Source organism: Prionailurus viverrinus, chromosome A2 (assembly GCF_022837055.1).
Source record: "Prionailurus viverrinus isolate Anna chromosome A2, UM_Priviv_1.0, whole genome shotgun sequence".
NCBI classification, from domain to species: domain Eukaryota; kingdom Metazoa; phylum Chordata; class Mammalia; order Carnivora; family Felidae; genus Prionailurus; species Prionailurus viverrinus.
This window is the reverse complement of record NC_062562.1, coordinates 121720305-121733470: the sequence shown is the minus strand read 5'-3', so window position 1 is coordinate 121733470 and position 13166 is coordinate 121720305. Positions and strand designations below refer to the sequence as shown.

Genomic DNA, 13166 nt, shown 5'->3' with positions numbered 1-13166 from the left:
GCACTCCACGGTGACAAGGGTGACGAGGGTTGGTGGATAAAGCCCTAGCCCCTCGCCCGTCAGTAGCACAATCCAGGCAGATTCTAGAGTCTCTCAGGGGTCCCCTGCAGGATGACACCCCACTTTCCCACACACCGCTCACCTGCATTCCTCTCTCCTCTATTTTGCTTCCTCGTTCCCTTGCCAGGGCTTCTAGGCATCACCTCTCAAATACACTACCTAGAGACCCTTTTCTCCAAGTCTACTTCGAGGGGAACCCACATTAGATAAAGCTCTTTTCTTTCTCACAGAGGATAAGGAAAGATCCAATGAGGCTCCATGGGAAGTTGTGAAATTGTCAAGCTGTTTACAGTAATATATTAGAGGATTACTATTTTCAACAATAAGCCAAAGGTGCTATTATAATTGCCATGGAAAAATGTCCATGGCAGATGATTTTGGATGCAACACCCATTTTTTTCCCAAACTTGTCCTCAAAACCTGTAACTCAGCCATCATCATGGGTCTGTGGCAAAAGCTCCAAGTTCGGGGCAGGAGGCAACAATATCTGGTAGCAAACAGACCCAGAGGTTTGGCAAAATACACCGATTCCTCCAATGAAGAGGGCAAGGGGGCCTGCCACCAGGGAGGGGACGACATACAAGAAGTTACAGCAGGTCAGAGGGGTCCTGAAGGTTAGTAGTGCTCTGGATGTCAACGCAGAAGAATTAAGGAACTGGGTGCTTGGGTGATTCTTGCTGGTCTTGGTTCTCCTGGGGTCAAGGCCTTAAAGTAACATTCCAGAGGCGCCTGGGTGGCTCAGTCGGTTAAGCATCTGACTTCAGCTCAGGTCATGATTTCACAGTTCGTGAGTTTGAGCCCCACGTTGGGCTCTGTGCTGACCGCTCAGAGCCTGGAGCCTGCTTCCGATTCTGTGTCTTCCTCTCTCTGCCCCTCCCCCACCCCATGTTCTGTCTCTCTCTCTCTCTCTCTCTCTCTCTCTCTCTCTCAAAAATAAACATTAAAAAAAAAATTTAGAGTAACATTCCAGAATAGTGTATCCTAATACAGCTGTTCATTTCACCTAGAAGCTAAACCAAGGGAGAGTGTGTTTTTTGTGTGAGTTTAGAGTTTTCAAATAAAATCTCACTGGTTCCTCAAATCACCCTATGATACTTTTCTCTCCTTGCTCACCCTCTTCCCATTTTGCACTTGAGAATCCAGTCTTTGAAGACAATGTTTAAACATCTATCTATCTATCTATCTATCTATCTATCATACAATCTGTGGAGGAGTAGAGTGAGAGAGAAAATCCCAAGCAGACCCTGCACTGTCAGCACAGAGCCCTATGTGGGACTCGAACTCACTAACCACAAGATCATGACCTGAGCGGAAATCAAGAGTCGGCTGCTTACTGGACTGAGCCACGCAGGCGCCCCTACAAATGTTTCAAGATTTAGAATAGCTTTACTCTTTAGGCATTACCTAGCAACAATTAAAACAAAATGAAGCAAGTCCTTGACGAAGCCAAATGACATAAAATCAACAGCGACCCCCTGCCTCTCCCCTAGAGGACCGTCCCCATTGTGTGGCCTGAGAGGGTGAAGGGCAGGGACTCCCCAGGTCACACAGGGGACACGGGTGAGGCAGATGAGCGGGAAGCTGGGCTCCTGAAACTCCTGCTCGGGGCCAGCCCAACCGGCACGGACACGTGGCTGGTCTCACCAACCCACTTCTCTGTGCCAAAGCGCAGCAGGAAGGAACACCATTGAATTTCAGAAAGTTCGCCAAGCCTTCCACGTCAGTCACTTGACCACTACTCTTATCCAAGCCAAACAGGCCAAGTTTGGCGCTGTTACTAATGGAATATTTATGCACCTCAAACACAAAATTATATCGTTCACGTAAAATCAATGGAGGGAGGAGGTGGTTTTGTATGGCCCTGGTGAGGAGAAACAGTCATGGTTTTGCCCAGGTGAGGGTCAGGGATCGCTGATTCCATGAAGTATTTGGTCAAAATAAGGAAGGGGAGGTTGAGCTGAAGTGACATCTCCAAAGAGGGAAAGAGGAACTGATGGGTGAGTTTGCATGCTGCTTAGAAATTACTGGAATGGAAACGGGAAAAGCAGTGTGCCAAAGAGAAAATCTTGGACACGAGGAAATGACCCTCACATCTTGCTCTGTCGGGCCCCGGGGGGAAAGGAAGATTATCGATCTCTGTCTCCCGACCCCCACTCTCAGGATCCTGCTGAGGGCAGCCTTTCCTGGCACAGAGACAGAAGGCCCCTGGACCCAAAGCCCCTAAAGTGAGTGCAACTGACAACAGGGCCTGGCAATAGCCGAACCGATGCAGGAGGGTTTACTGTACTCACGGAGAGACGAGTGTGCAAGCCGGTGAGGCCGTGCTCTAAGCCAGGCTGTCGGGAGTGGTGGTAACCCGTGTGCAGCGGGCACAGTGCTCTCTGCCCCCTGGGAACAACCATTACCATTGGTGGCGAGTCTCTGCTTGTACCCATACTGACCCTAGCTTTCTGCAGTTGCTCGAAACGGGGGAAGGAAGGGCGCATGCTCCCCTCGGTGGGTGCAAATCTCCATGGTGGCCTTTGAGGAAGTGAGCAAGGACACGTCACATTTCCAGTGAGGCTTTTTCCCTTAGCTTTCCCTTAGGTTTTAAAAATCCTTCCTTTGGATACGTTAAGGGCTTTTGGTGCATATTTTTAAGCAACAGTTATGGATTAATGGCCAAAAAAAAAAAAAAAAAATTAACTCACCTACCAGTCCTGGTCTGTGTTTGCACGAGGGCCCCCTGAGCCAAAGGAATGGGTTTTACTGGGCCATTTTTGTCCTGTGTGACAAAGCCTCGAGGGGCAGCTGTGCTCTCTATTCCTGTCGCAGATCTGACCCCCAGCGTGACTGTACTTTTTCTTCCTCCAGTGGAACCAATGGTAGTTTCTAAAAAATTTGGGTCTGCATGGCCAAAAGGGCAGACGTCTATATTTCACAGTTGTGGGTTTTACTTTTTTATTTTTTAAAGTTTATTTATTTACCTTGAGAGACAGAGAGAGAGCGCGAGCACAGGTAGGGGAGGGGCAGAGAGAGAAGGAGAGAGAGGATCCACAGCAGGCTCTGTGCTGTCAGTGCAGCATGGGCTCCAACCCAATACACGGTGAGATCACGACCTGAGCCAAATCAAGAGTCAAAATCAAGAGCCGAAATCACAACCAGTTGACTGGGACACAACCAGGCGTCCCAGTTGTGAGATTTAAAGAAGTCCCTGGATGCCTGCGATCTGACTTCTTGAGATGCGCTGTTCACCTGCTCCCGAACCCACAAGGTTTTGTTTTGTTTTGTTTATGCTATAACATATTTCCTAAGCTACCTCGAGGGCCAAGGCTTTTGTCTCAGAGTTGGTTTTAAAGTTCCTCTTCCCTCACCCGCCTCCGGAATCCTTCCGCGACACAATCACAAGAGGCATGCAGTCAGAGAGGAGACAATGTCGAAGGTGAAAATTCTTCCATATCTGGGTGGGGTGACCTTGGTGCTGGAAGCGTTGCCGGCTGGGAAAGTTCTGCCTTAGTAATTCCCACAATGTCCTCCGTGCTCGGAGCAGAAAACACCAGCTAGTGCTAGGTGTCCTTGTCCCTGGGCACAGGAGGGTAAAGGTAACGGTTTTACAAACCACTGTTTGTTATCTGGCGTCCGCACTAGGCCTCAAGGCTTATTTAAATAAAAAGTAGCAAGGGTTATCGTGATGGCCAGCCTCACAGCTTCTGCGACATTCCCCTTCAGAGTCACTGGAATCAGGGATCAGCCTTAGGAGGGAAAAAGCAAGCCATTCTGTGACCCAATGATTAGAGACAGCAGATCTGCTGTAGGGAGGTGGCACTAAAACTGTGACATTGGGGCGCCTGGGTGGCGCAGTCGGTTAAGCGTCCGACTTCAGCCAGGTCACGATCTCGCGGTCCGGGAGTTCGAGCCCCGCGTCGGGCTCTGGGCTGATGGCTCGGAGCCTGGAGCCTGTTTCCGATTCTGTGTCTCCCTCTCTCTCTCTGCCCCTCCCCCGTTCATGCTCTGTCTCTCTCTGTCCCAAAAATAAATAAACGTTGAAAAAAAATTAAAAAAAAAAAAAAAAAAAAAAAGAAAAAAAAACTGTGACATTAACCCCAGAAAAACAGGAGCCACATTACATGGTGGGGAGGGGGCAACACAGAGAATTTTAAGCAGACGTTCTATGCTTCCATGGCATAGAATTTCTTTTTATCAACCAGTATCCCATCAGTGTTCAAATTCCCCCTGGCCGGTAGAGTTTTAAATGAAAGTCAGACCATAACGTCTGAATCACAGCCTCCCGGAGCTGTCACAAGGCCCAGAGAACATCTTTCTTTAGATAGGGGTCCAGAGCCAGCCAGCTGCGCTGGAATTCTTGCACGAGCATCACCGTGAAACCTTCCAGGGAAATGTGTGCCTTCCCCCAGCGGCCTCTTGGTCTGCTACTGCCCAGCTGCTTGTAAACCGACAAAGCAAACAGCAGCTGAGAAAACAAAGCCTCCTCTACACGTTGGAAATGTCTGGACCGGGCTTCCATTCCACGGGATCGTCCTAAAGGACGCGCCACATCTCCACTTATTCCTCCTCCACGGTTGCATGGCTGAGGGCTCTGTTGCCGACTTCAGGTATTTCCTGCTACACCCCTGGTCGCAGGCCACTCAGCTCCGTGGGAGGCACGAGAGAGGAGAGGAGGCCAACCATTCACCTCCTTGGAATCTTGCTACAGGAGCAGATACCGGCACAGGGGAGTTGGAGCCCCTGAGAACCCGGACGTGGTAAACTCTGCCCTGTGTTTTTGGACTATTTTCCGACCACTGGCCTAACTCCCCACTTTAAAGAATAACTCAGGCTTCCAACCTTGATCCTGACTTCTGGGGTGTGACCGCCTGCTCCACACTGGCCACAGGGACCCTTGCCCTCAACTTCCCAGTCCCAGATCTGGTTACGTGCCCAGCTGTTTCCTGGTCCCTGAAATAATAGCAGCTACCATGGACTAAGCAGGCACTGGATAAGCAACAGCTTCTATCAGTATTTTACTTGGATCCTCATAATAGCCCCATGATTTGTGCATTCTACACGTATTTACCACCCTATGGGCAGTGTGCCTTATGAAGTCGTATTGTTATTCCCATTTACAGAGAGAAAAGTGAGGCTCAGAGTTACTAAGGAATTTGCTTGACATCATATAGCTAGCAAGTGACACAGCAGGGGTTCAGTTTCCAATCTGCACAATTCTAAAGCCCACACGTTTTCATTTTATTTATTGAATTAATTCATTTATTTTTAACACACCACGCTGCATCACTGCATGATCGCTGCTGACCCTGATGGCTCGGCCCAGCGAGGGCTGAACGGACGATGGAGAACACAAACATGTTTTTACACCTTTATGTTTTAAGTACTGTACACAGAGCAGGTGCAATCCTGCCTTCGCCAGCCTGAAAACACATTCCAACTCCTCTATTGTGAACAGACCTTATTAAAATGGAAATCTACCGCTCCCATGTCCAAAACTGGTACATCGTGTCGCCTTCCTGGAGTTTTGAAATGTGTTTATGTAAAGGAAAGGAGCAAGGTCTATTCTCTTTGAAAAGAGTAACAAACTGGAACGGGTAGAGCTTTTATGGCTTTTAAAATAATAACTGGGTGTTAACTTTTGCTATCCCTAAATGTGTTACTTCTGCTAGAACTGCATTCGCCTTATAAAACATTCTTACTGAAATTTGAATGTGTTGAGGCTGTTCTGACACAACAGAGAACGTGTTCTGGCTTTCAAGACTTATGCAGGTATAAGACGTAAAGTGCTGGCTGGTTAGCTCCCAGCGGGTTTGCCTTGCAAGTTGTATTTTCGCAAAACTCACTAGTTCAGGAAGTAAGGCTAGGTATTAAGTGCCTACTATGTGCCTAGGTCAGTACTAGGCACGGTCTCAGGGCCACTCACTAACTGCTCACCGGCCCCGTGATCCTTTCAGTTCTGAACTTGTCTGTTCTAGAGAGATCTCAAAACACTAGCAGGACACGTTCAGTGCCTGATGCTCAGAGAAGCAAGCTTAGGATGAAAGGTGACTAATTTAGAGGACACAGCGCTCTTTAAAGATGAGATCTCAGGGGCGCCTGGGTGGCTCAGTCGGTTAAGCGTCCGACTTCGGCTCAGGTCACGATCTCGCGGTCCGTGAGTTCGAGCCCCGCGTCGGGCTCTGTGCTGACCGCTCAGAGCCTGGAGCCTGTTTCAGATTCTGTGTCTCCCTCTCTCTCTGACCCTTCCCCCATTCATGCTCTGTCTCTCTCTGTCTCAAAAATAAATAAACGTTAAAAAAAATTAAAAAAAGATGAGATCTCAAGGATCACATATGCAGGAAGCACATAATGAGGCAGCAACTCAAGGCACAAAGTTTCTGCTCTGGGAACAACCAATTGCACACTCAGTCCTACCTTGACGGAGCAGTGATCAATGACAAGACCAGACCTCTCCGGATTCAGGCTCTAGGCTCCTCAGAGGCAGAGACTGGGTGAGTCTGTGCAGCAAAAGCTCCATAAATTGGCATAATGGCTTGGTCAAGGTTAAGGGCACAGTCTGCGGTCACAGAGCTCAGTCCCCACTGTGTGCCCAATGTTGCAAGCAGCAGAGACCTCGAGCCATGAGACCATGAGTGAGCATCTACCTACACAGTTTTGTATAGTTGGGACCACACTACCTATAGGTAGCCTGCTTTTTTCACGCCATGCTACCTGTCTTTTCAGTAAACGTTCCAGAAAATGTGACTTTTACCGGTCATCAACACCCGACTGCAGAGATGTGCCGGCGGGTCCCAGCACCGTCTCCCCTCCTACGGCTTTCTCTAGTGCATCTGGGCTGGATCTCTAACTGCCAGCGATAACCTGACACTGGTAGTGTTCTCCTTTTATGGCAAGAAAGGAAGGAGCAGTTTGGGGGAAGGGGGCCCCCACCCCCGGGAAGGGGGCCCCACCCCCAAAGATCCCAGGCTCCAAACCACAGTGGCGCTCCTAAGTACGACAGGGTACGTATGATGGGTCACTTGAAGCTTTTTAGGAATTGTTAGTTACGCTGCAGTTTAAAAAGCTTTCAAAGGCAAAGGGCCAGCAGATTTGGGGTATAAGATGGATCTCTGGTTAGGGATGGCTACAGAGACGGCCGAGGCTTTCACGAGTGGCCCTTTGGCCTCACACTCCCATGGCACCTTCCCGCCTTATCCCTCAGCTCAGGTGCTGCAGGAGAGTGACTTACGCTCCTGGGCTCCTATGAAATTTGATAAAAGCCTTTCACGAGAGCTTGCAGGCTCTCTGGCCAAGTCCCAGGCATTATTAGTGCATAATCCTGGCCTCCAGCACACCCCTGCAAGCCTTTTCCTTTTTGTTCCTGCCACCCCTCCCACCTCACAGCTGCAGAAACAAGAAACACATTTAAATACCGCCCAGAATGGCCCTTTGGAAGGATAACTGGCAGGTCCTGCCACACCTCTCTCGCTCACACACCGAGTAGATCTGTTGCAAAAGACAGGCTCTCCGCTTTCACCGGAGCAGTGCTACTCCTTGTGGGTGCAAATGGGCACGAGAGGGAGAATCAAGTTTTTAAAATTACTTGAAGACAAAGGTGTAGTTTTGCAACGTGTGAAGCAGAGTCCACACGTCAATACTCTCCTAATAGCTTGGCCTAATGCAAACGCCTTCTCCTTGTCCCAGCGGTCACTGTGAATTCCGGGTTAAGTGTTCTCAATCCCTTATTAGCAACACTAATCAAAGTGTCAGAGCGTCATGAGAATCGGAGTGACAGTGTTTAAGAATTTTTTTTTAACCTCTCATTATTCCAAATACACCAGCAGACACGCAAATGACCTTTTCCAGAATATAGGGTAATATGCAATTCTACTAAGCCCCCCTTCCGCCTAGCACCCCTCAACTCTGCATTGTTTTTAACCACAGCAAACACAAAACTCTGAAAAAGGCTTTCACGGGACTTCAGATACCACTCCATTTTCCACGTTTTCTTTCTTAGGTTGACATGTTTTTCTATACCACGTGAGCTCCTGCATCCCAGAGATGGTGGGAAAAACCTCCCCATGTAAGCCACAGCTGATATTTCCTGACACTGGAAAGTCCCCCTTGCCTGTGAATCATGCAATCCTTAGACTGCAAGGAGAAAAAAATATCGCAGGGTTTCCCGAATGCCAACAAAGACTCTGCGAATGGTAAGGAGGGACAGAAAAGCGCGGGGCCACAAGATGCTTCTCACTGTAATTTCCCTGAAGCATTTTAGTAAATGCTATCTCCAGAACGGACAGGCAGAAATATATGGCACCATGATGTTTTCTTACTTAGAGTTTTGCCTTTCGTTGTAAATAAATGATTATCAAGCCAGTTTCCCCTTTGTTTTGAAATAATAAGATACAAGTTCTCCTTGGGGAATTGTTTTTTCCTTAAGATGTTTAAGCTTGAGGGGCGCCTGGGTGGCTCAGTCGGTTAAGCGTCCGACTTTGGCTCAGGTCATGATCTCGGGCTCCGTGAGTTCGAGCCCCGCGTCGGGCTCCGTGCTGACAGCTCAGAGCCTGGAGCCTGCTTCAGATTCTGTGTCTCCCTCTCTCTCTGGCCCTCCCCCCGTTCATGCTCTGTCTCTCTCTGTCTCGAAAATAAATAAATGTTAAAAAAAATAAAAAAAAAGATGTTTAAGCTTGAAGAGCAACATTAAAAAATAATGCTGCAAGAATTTACAAACCCGCTTCTTTTTTTTTTTTTTTAAAATTTTTTTTTTCAATGTTTATTTATTTTTGGGACAGAGAGAGACAGAGCATGAACGGGGGAGGGGCAGAGAGAGAGGGAGACACAGAATCGGAAACAGGCTCCAGGCTCTGAGCCATCAGCCCAGAGCCCGACGCGGGGCTCGAACTCACGGACCGCGAGATCGTGACCTGGCTGAAGTCGGACGCTTAACCGACTGCGCCACCCAGGCGCCCCACAAACCCGCTTCTTAAATAAACACATGCTGTGGCCATGACCCTACCATCAGGCTTTCCCTTGGCCAACCCAACTCCAAACGGTTTATCAGTTGGTCAGAGACATATATATTTCCTCCCTCTTGAGTAGACAGTGTTATGTGATTATGGCAAGAAAACAAAAAAACCATAGGCCCTCAAGGAGTTTATCCTCTCATGTTGGACACTACAAAAGGGTCGTAGGTAGATTTGAAAACAAAAGTTCAGTAAAAGTCTGCTGCGTTTTCAAAAATCAAATCCATTACGTTTTCTTTAGATTTTTAAAAAGTTACATCCTGTAACCAAAGAAACAATAATAATTTCTTTGTAAGTGGACCAATACACCAGGCAGGCAATTTTGATATTGTTACTGGATTTTAAAGGGATAAGACAAAAGACAGAGGATTATGGGGCAAGAAAAGAAGGGAAAGAAGATGGTGAAGACTGTCTGGCTTTTAATTAAAGCTTGCTCCCAAACTTTAGCAAGTCCCATCTGCCCTCTTCCTGGTTCCACGCTCATGTTTTTAGAAAAAGAAAAGCTGCACATCACCCAAGAAGAGGAGACAAGGATGGAGGGACAGGAAGGGAAGAGGTGAGAGGTGGGAGGAAGAAACCAAAAAGTTTTTGGCCCTGGTTTGATCCCCAGATCCTCCAGAGCTAAGCTGAAGCTTGACAGGACGCTTTCCATGACAGGGGATCCCACATAACACACAAAATGCCCTCGGTCCTTGCAAAGGTTACGTCTAGAACAACCTGCCACGTTGCTCCATGAGCATGTACGTTTCAAGTCCTGACCACTGGTTAGGAAGACATTTACCTCCCTTTCTCAACCCTTCCATGCGGATATTAATTCGTGCATACATGTATTCACTCATTCATTCAATGAGCAGAGTGCCTGTTTATGAGCCAGGCACACAGAACTAAAGGACCACACAAAACATACAATGTGGCCCCCAGTCAAATAGAAACAAAATTAAAAACTGATAACTGCTATGAAGGAGGGGTTCAAAGTAGGTTACAAATGCCACTGTGGGTGTGAGGAAATGGTGCTCCAAGGAAGTGACAACTGAGCTGAGATGCACAGAAAGATCTTTCCAGGCAAAAGGAAGAGCAACGCTGAGATCCTAAAGTAGGAGACATGGCAGGAGGGGCACAGCAGAGGTCTGAGAGATGGGATGGGCAACAGTTAAGAGAGGGACGGGAAGTCCTTGCAAAGTGGCACAGGGGAGGGACACGATCCAGTGCAAGTGTATCAAGATCATTGGCTGCAGGTGACCAAAAGAAGGCTGAATGAAGCCAGCTGGCTTGTAGGACAGGTGTTGGCAAGCTTTTTCTGTAAAGGGCCAGAGAGTAAATATTTTAGGCATTGTGGGCCAAGAGGCAAAATCATCGGTGTTACGTAAGTACAATACAACCAAAAAAAGAGAACAAAATTTCCACAACATTTTTACTGACGAAGTTCAAAATGTAGTAATAATAATAATAATAATAATAATAATAATAACGGGGTGTAATTTCAAAACTACAGTCTGATGAATGAGAAAATAAAATCATTCTGGGGGGAATAACAAGTTATTTCATTGGTGTTTTGCCACTGTAGCATGAAAGCAGCCACAGACAATATAAACAAAAGAGCGTGCCTGCAGTCCAATAAACCTTTATGAGCTGAAATGTGCATTTCACATAATTTTCATGTGTCACGAAATATTTTTCTTTGGGTTTTTTGCAACCATTTGAAGAAGTGAAAGCCACTCTTACTTAGCTCACGGGCTGTACAAAAACCGGACCGTGGGTTCCGTTCTTGTTTGCCAACCTCTACTGGAGAAGATCCCACATCCGGATGTGTGTAATTGCTTGCTCAGAGTACATTCATTTTTGGCAGGTGATTTTTACAGGGCGATGCTACGCATTTCTTGTCGCATGACTGCAAAAGGCTAGTGACATAAGGTCATTCCGTTATAGGCGACACTAAGTTTACCATTTTAAAAGTACATTTCCTCCTTTGTAATTAGAAGTAATCTGGGTGATACTTGGGATCCTAAGCACGTTGTATTCCCCCAGAATGTTTCACGAGGTGTTTTTAGCTTTCATGGATGATCCTTGCCTGAGTCAATCATTACACTGGAAGTTACAAAATAATTTTGATATGACTTCAAATGGCTGCCTAGTATTTTGTGGATTGCATAATCAGGTTTTGATGAAATTGCCTGGTATTAAAATTTTAGATTGTTTCTCTTCTTTCTTTTTTGGTTGCTATTACAAGTCATGCTTTCATTTATATCCTATAGCTAAATATTTCGTACATCTATGATTCGTTCCTGAAGGAGAATTACTTGAAGTGAAACTGTATCACAGAATATAGCCATTTTGTAAAGGGTTTTGATCTATATTAACAAATTGTGTTTTAAGGAATTATACCAATTTTTGTTCCCATTAAAAATTATAAGTGCTTGGTTCCTGACATTTGAGCCAACATTTAAAAAGTATCATCACCAGGGCACCTGGGTGGCTCAGTTGGTTAAGTGTCTGACTTGGGCTCAGGTCATGATCTCGTGGTTTGTGAGTTTGAGCCCCGTGTTGGGGCTTATTTTAAATTGTTTAAATAAGTTTCTCCTTATTTTAAATTGTGTTTATTCAATTGTAGTGAGGTTAGAATATTTGTATGTCTTCCACCTGGTCATATCTTGTGTCCATTTTTCTACTTATCCTTTCCATATTGATCTGTAAGAGATCTTTATATACTAAGGATGTTAATTCTTTCCCTTTAATATTCATTGTGTATATTTTTTCCAGATTGTAGAAAGATGTGATTAGAAAAAATTATTAAAATTTACTTGGTTATTTTCCTCCTCAAAAAAATTAGGAATGGAGGAGGGAATGCAAAAAATTAACCAAAGGTAGCATTATTTTTATTATGAACTTAAGCATCTTTAAAGAAAAAGAACTGCCTAATGAAATTTAAAATTACCAGCATTCAAAATTCTCTTCTGATCTCGGTTACTTATACATATTATTTAGCTGATTTCATTACACACAAAGTGTGCATTGTTTCTAATCCATCATTCCATAACTACTTGCCATAATAAGCACAGTTATAAATGTAATTTTTAATTAACTCTATGACAAAATGCAATTTTTAATTAACAGCATGACTTAAATCTCATTTAGTTCTTATAAACCATTTAAGGTCTAATTTTTCACTAGAATACATAGCATTACTGTGCACATCCTTGTATAAATTCTTTATGGTTCCTTTAGGGTTAAACTCTTAAGTCATTCTCAAAAACAAAACTACTCGATAACCAGAGGAGAAAGTATGATACGTTTAGGTTTTTATGGTTTTCCGCCAGAGAATGTTCCAGAAAGACTCATTCAACGTTTATTGAGTCCCAAGTATTGGAGTGTCACCAGCAGTGTTTAAAAGGGCTTATTTCCCCAATCTCCAATGATATGGGTCTTGATAAGTTTATTTATTCTGGCTAAGTTTACACTGTTGTGTATTGTGGTGTCTGAACTTGTTAGAAGTGGCACTTCCTCAGTGCTGGCTAGTCCACACAAGAGCCACGTGACGGTCCCATGTATGTTTCCTTCACTTACAAACTTCATCTCCTTTATCCCTTGTGGGATCAAATTCAGCAGGGGAACTGCAACACTTACTTCTATTCTTCCTATACTGGTTGGAGAGCTTTTAGATATAATTCACGTTATGTGTTTTCTTTCCACTCCCTTCAAGGGCAAGAGCCACGTTTCAGGATGCGTCCCTGGCATGTTAGATACGGTCAGCACGGAAAGCAAACGTCCCGGGGGTGGCACCCAGGCATGCCCTCACTCTCACCGGGGTGGGGGATGGCAGGCGAGGGTCTATTCCTGGCTTCTGCGGACTTGGTTCATATCATCCCTAGGCAGCCCTGTCTCTGCGTGCACATCACCATGGCATCGTATCTTTCATTTTCCACTGGAAACAGGAAGCGTGGTCAGTGCTAGACCTGGCTTTCTGCAGTGGCCCGTGGAGTGGAGGCTCAGTGGGGAAGAGTGCTCTGGGTTTTCCTCCCAAAAAAGGTTCACTGTCAGCATTAAGCACTGATATTCTTCTAAGATGAGAGGGGGGTGATCACACCCCTAGGGAACATACGGCAAAGTCTGGAGACACGT

At 45.9% G+C, this 13166-nt stretch overlaps 1 protein-coding gene across 2 annotated transcripts in view; it reads right to left on the bottom strand.

The window, feature by feature from the left end:
• Positions 1-13166, bottom strand: part of WIPF3 (WAS/WASL interacting protein family member 3) — an 83252-nt gene that overhangs the window by 50509 nt on the left and 19577 nt on the right. The gene's annotated exons all lie outside the window — the stretch shown is intronic.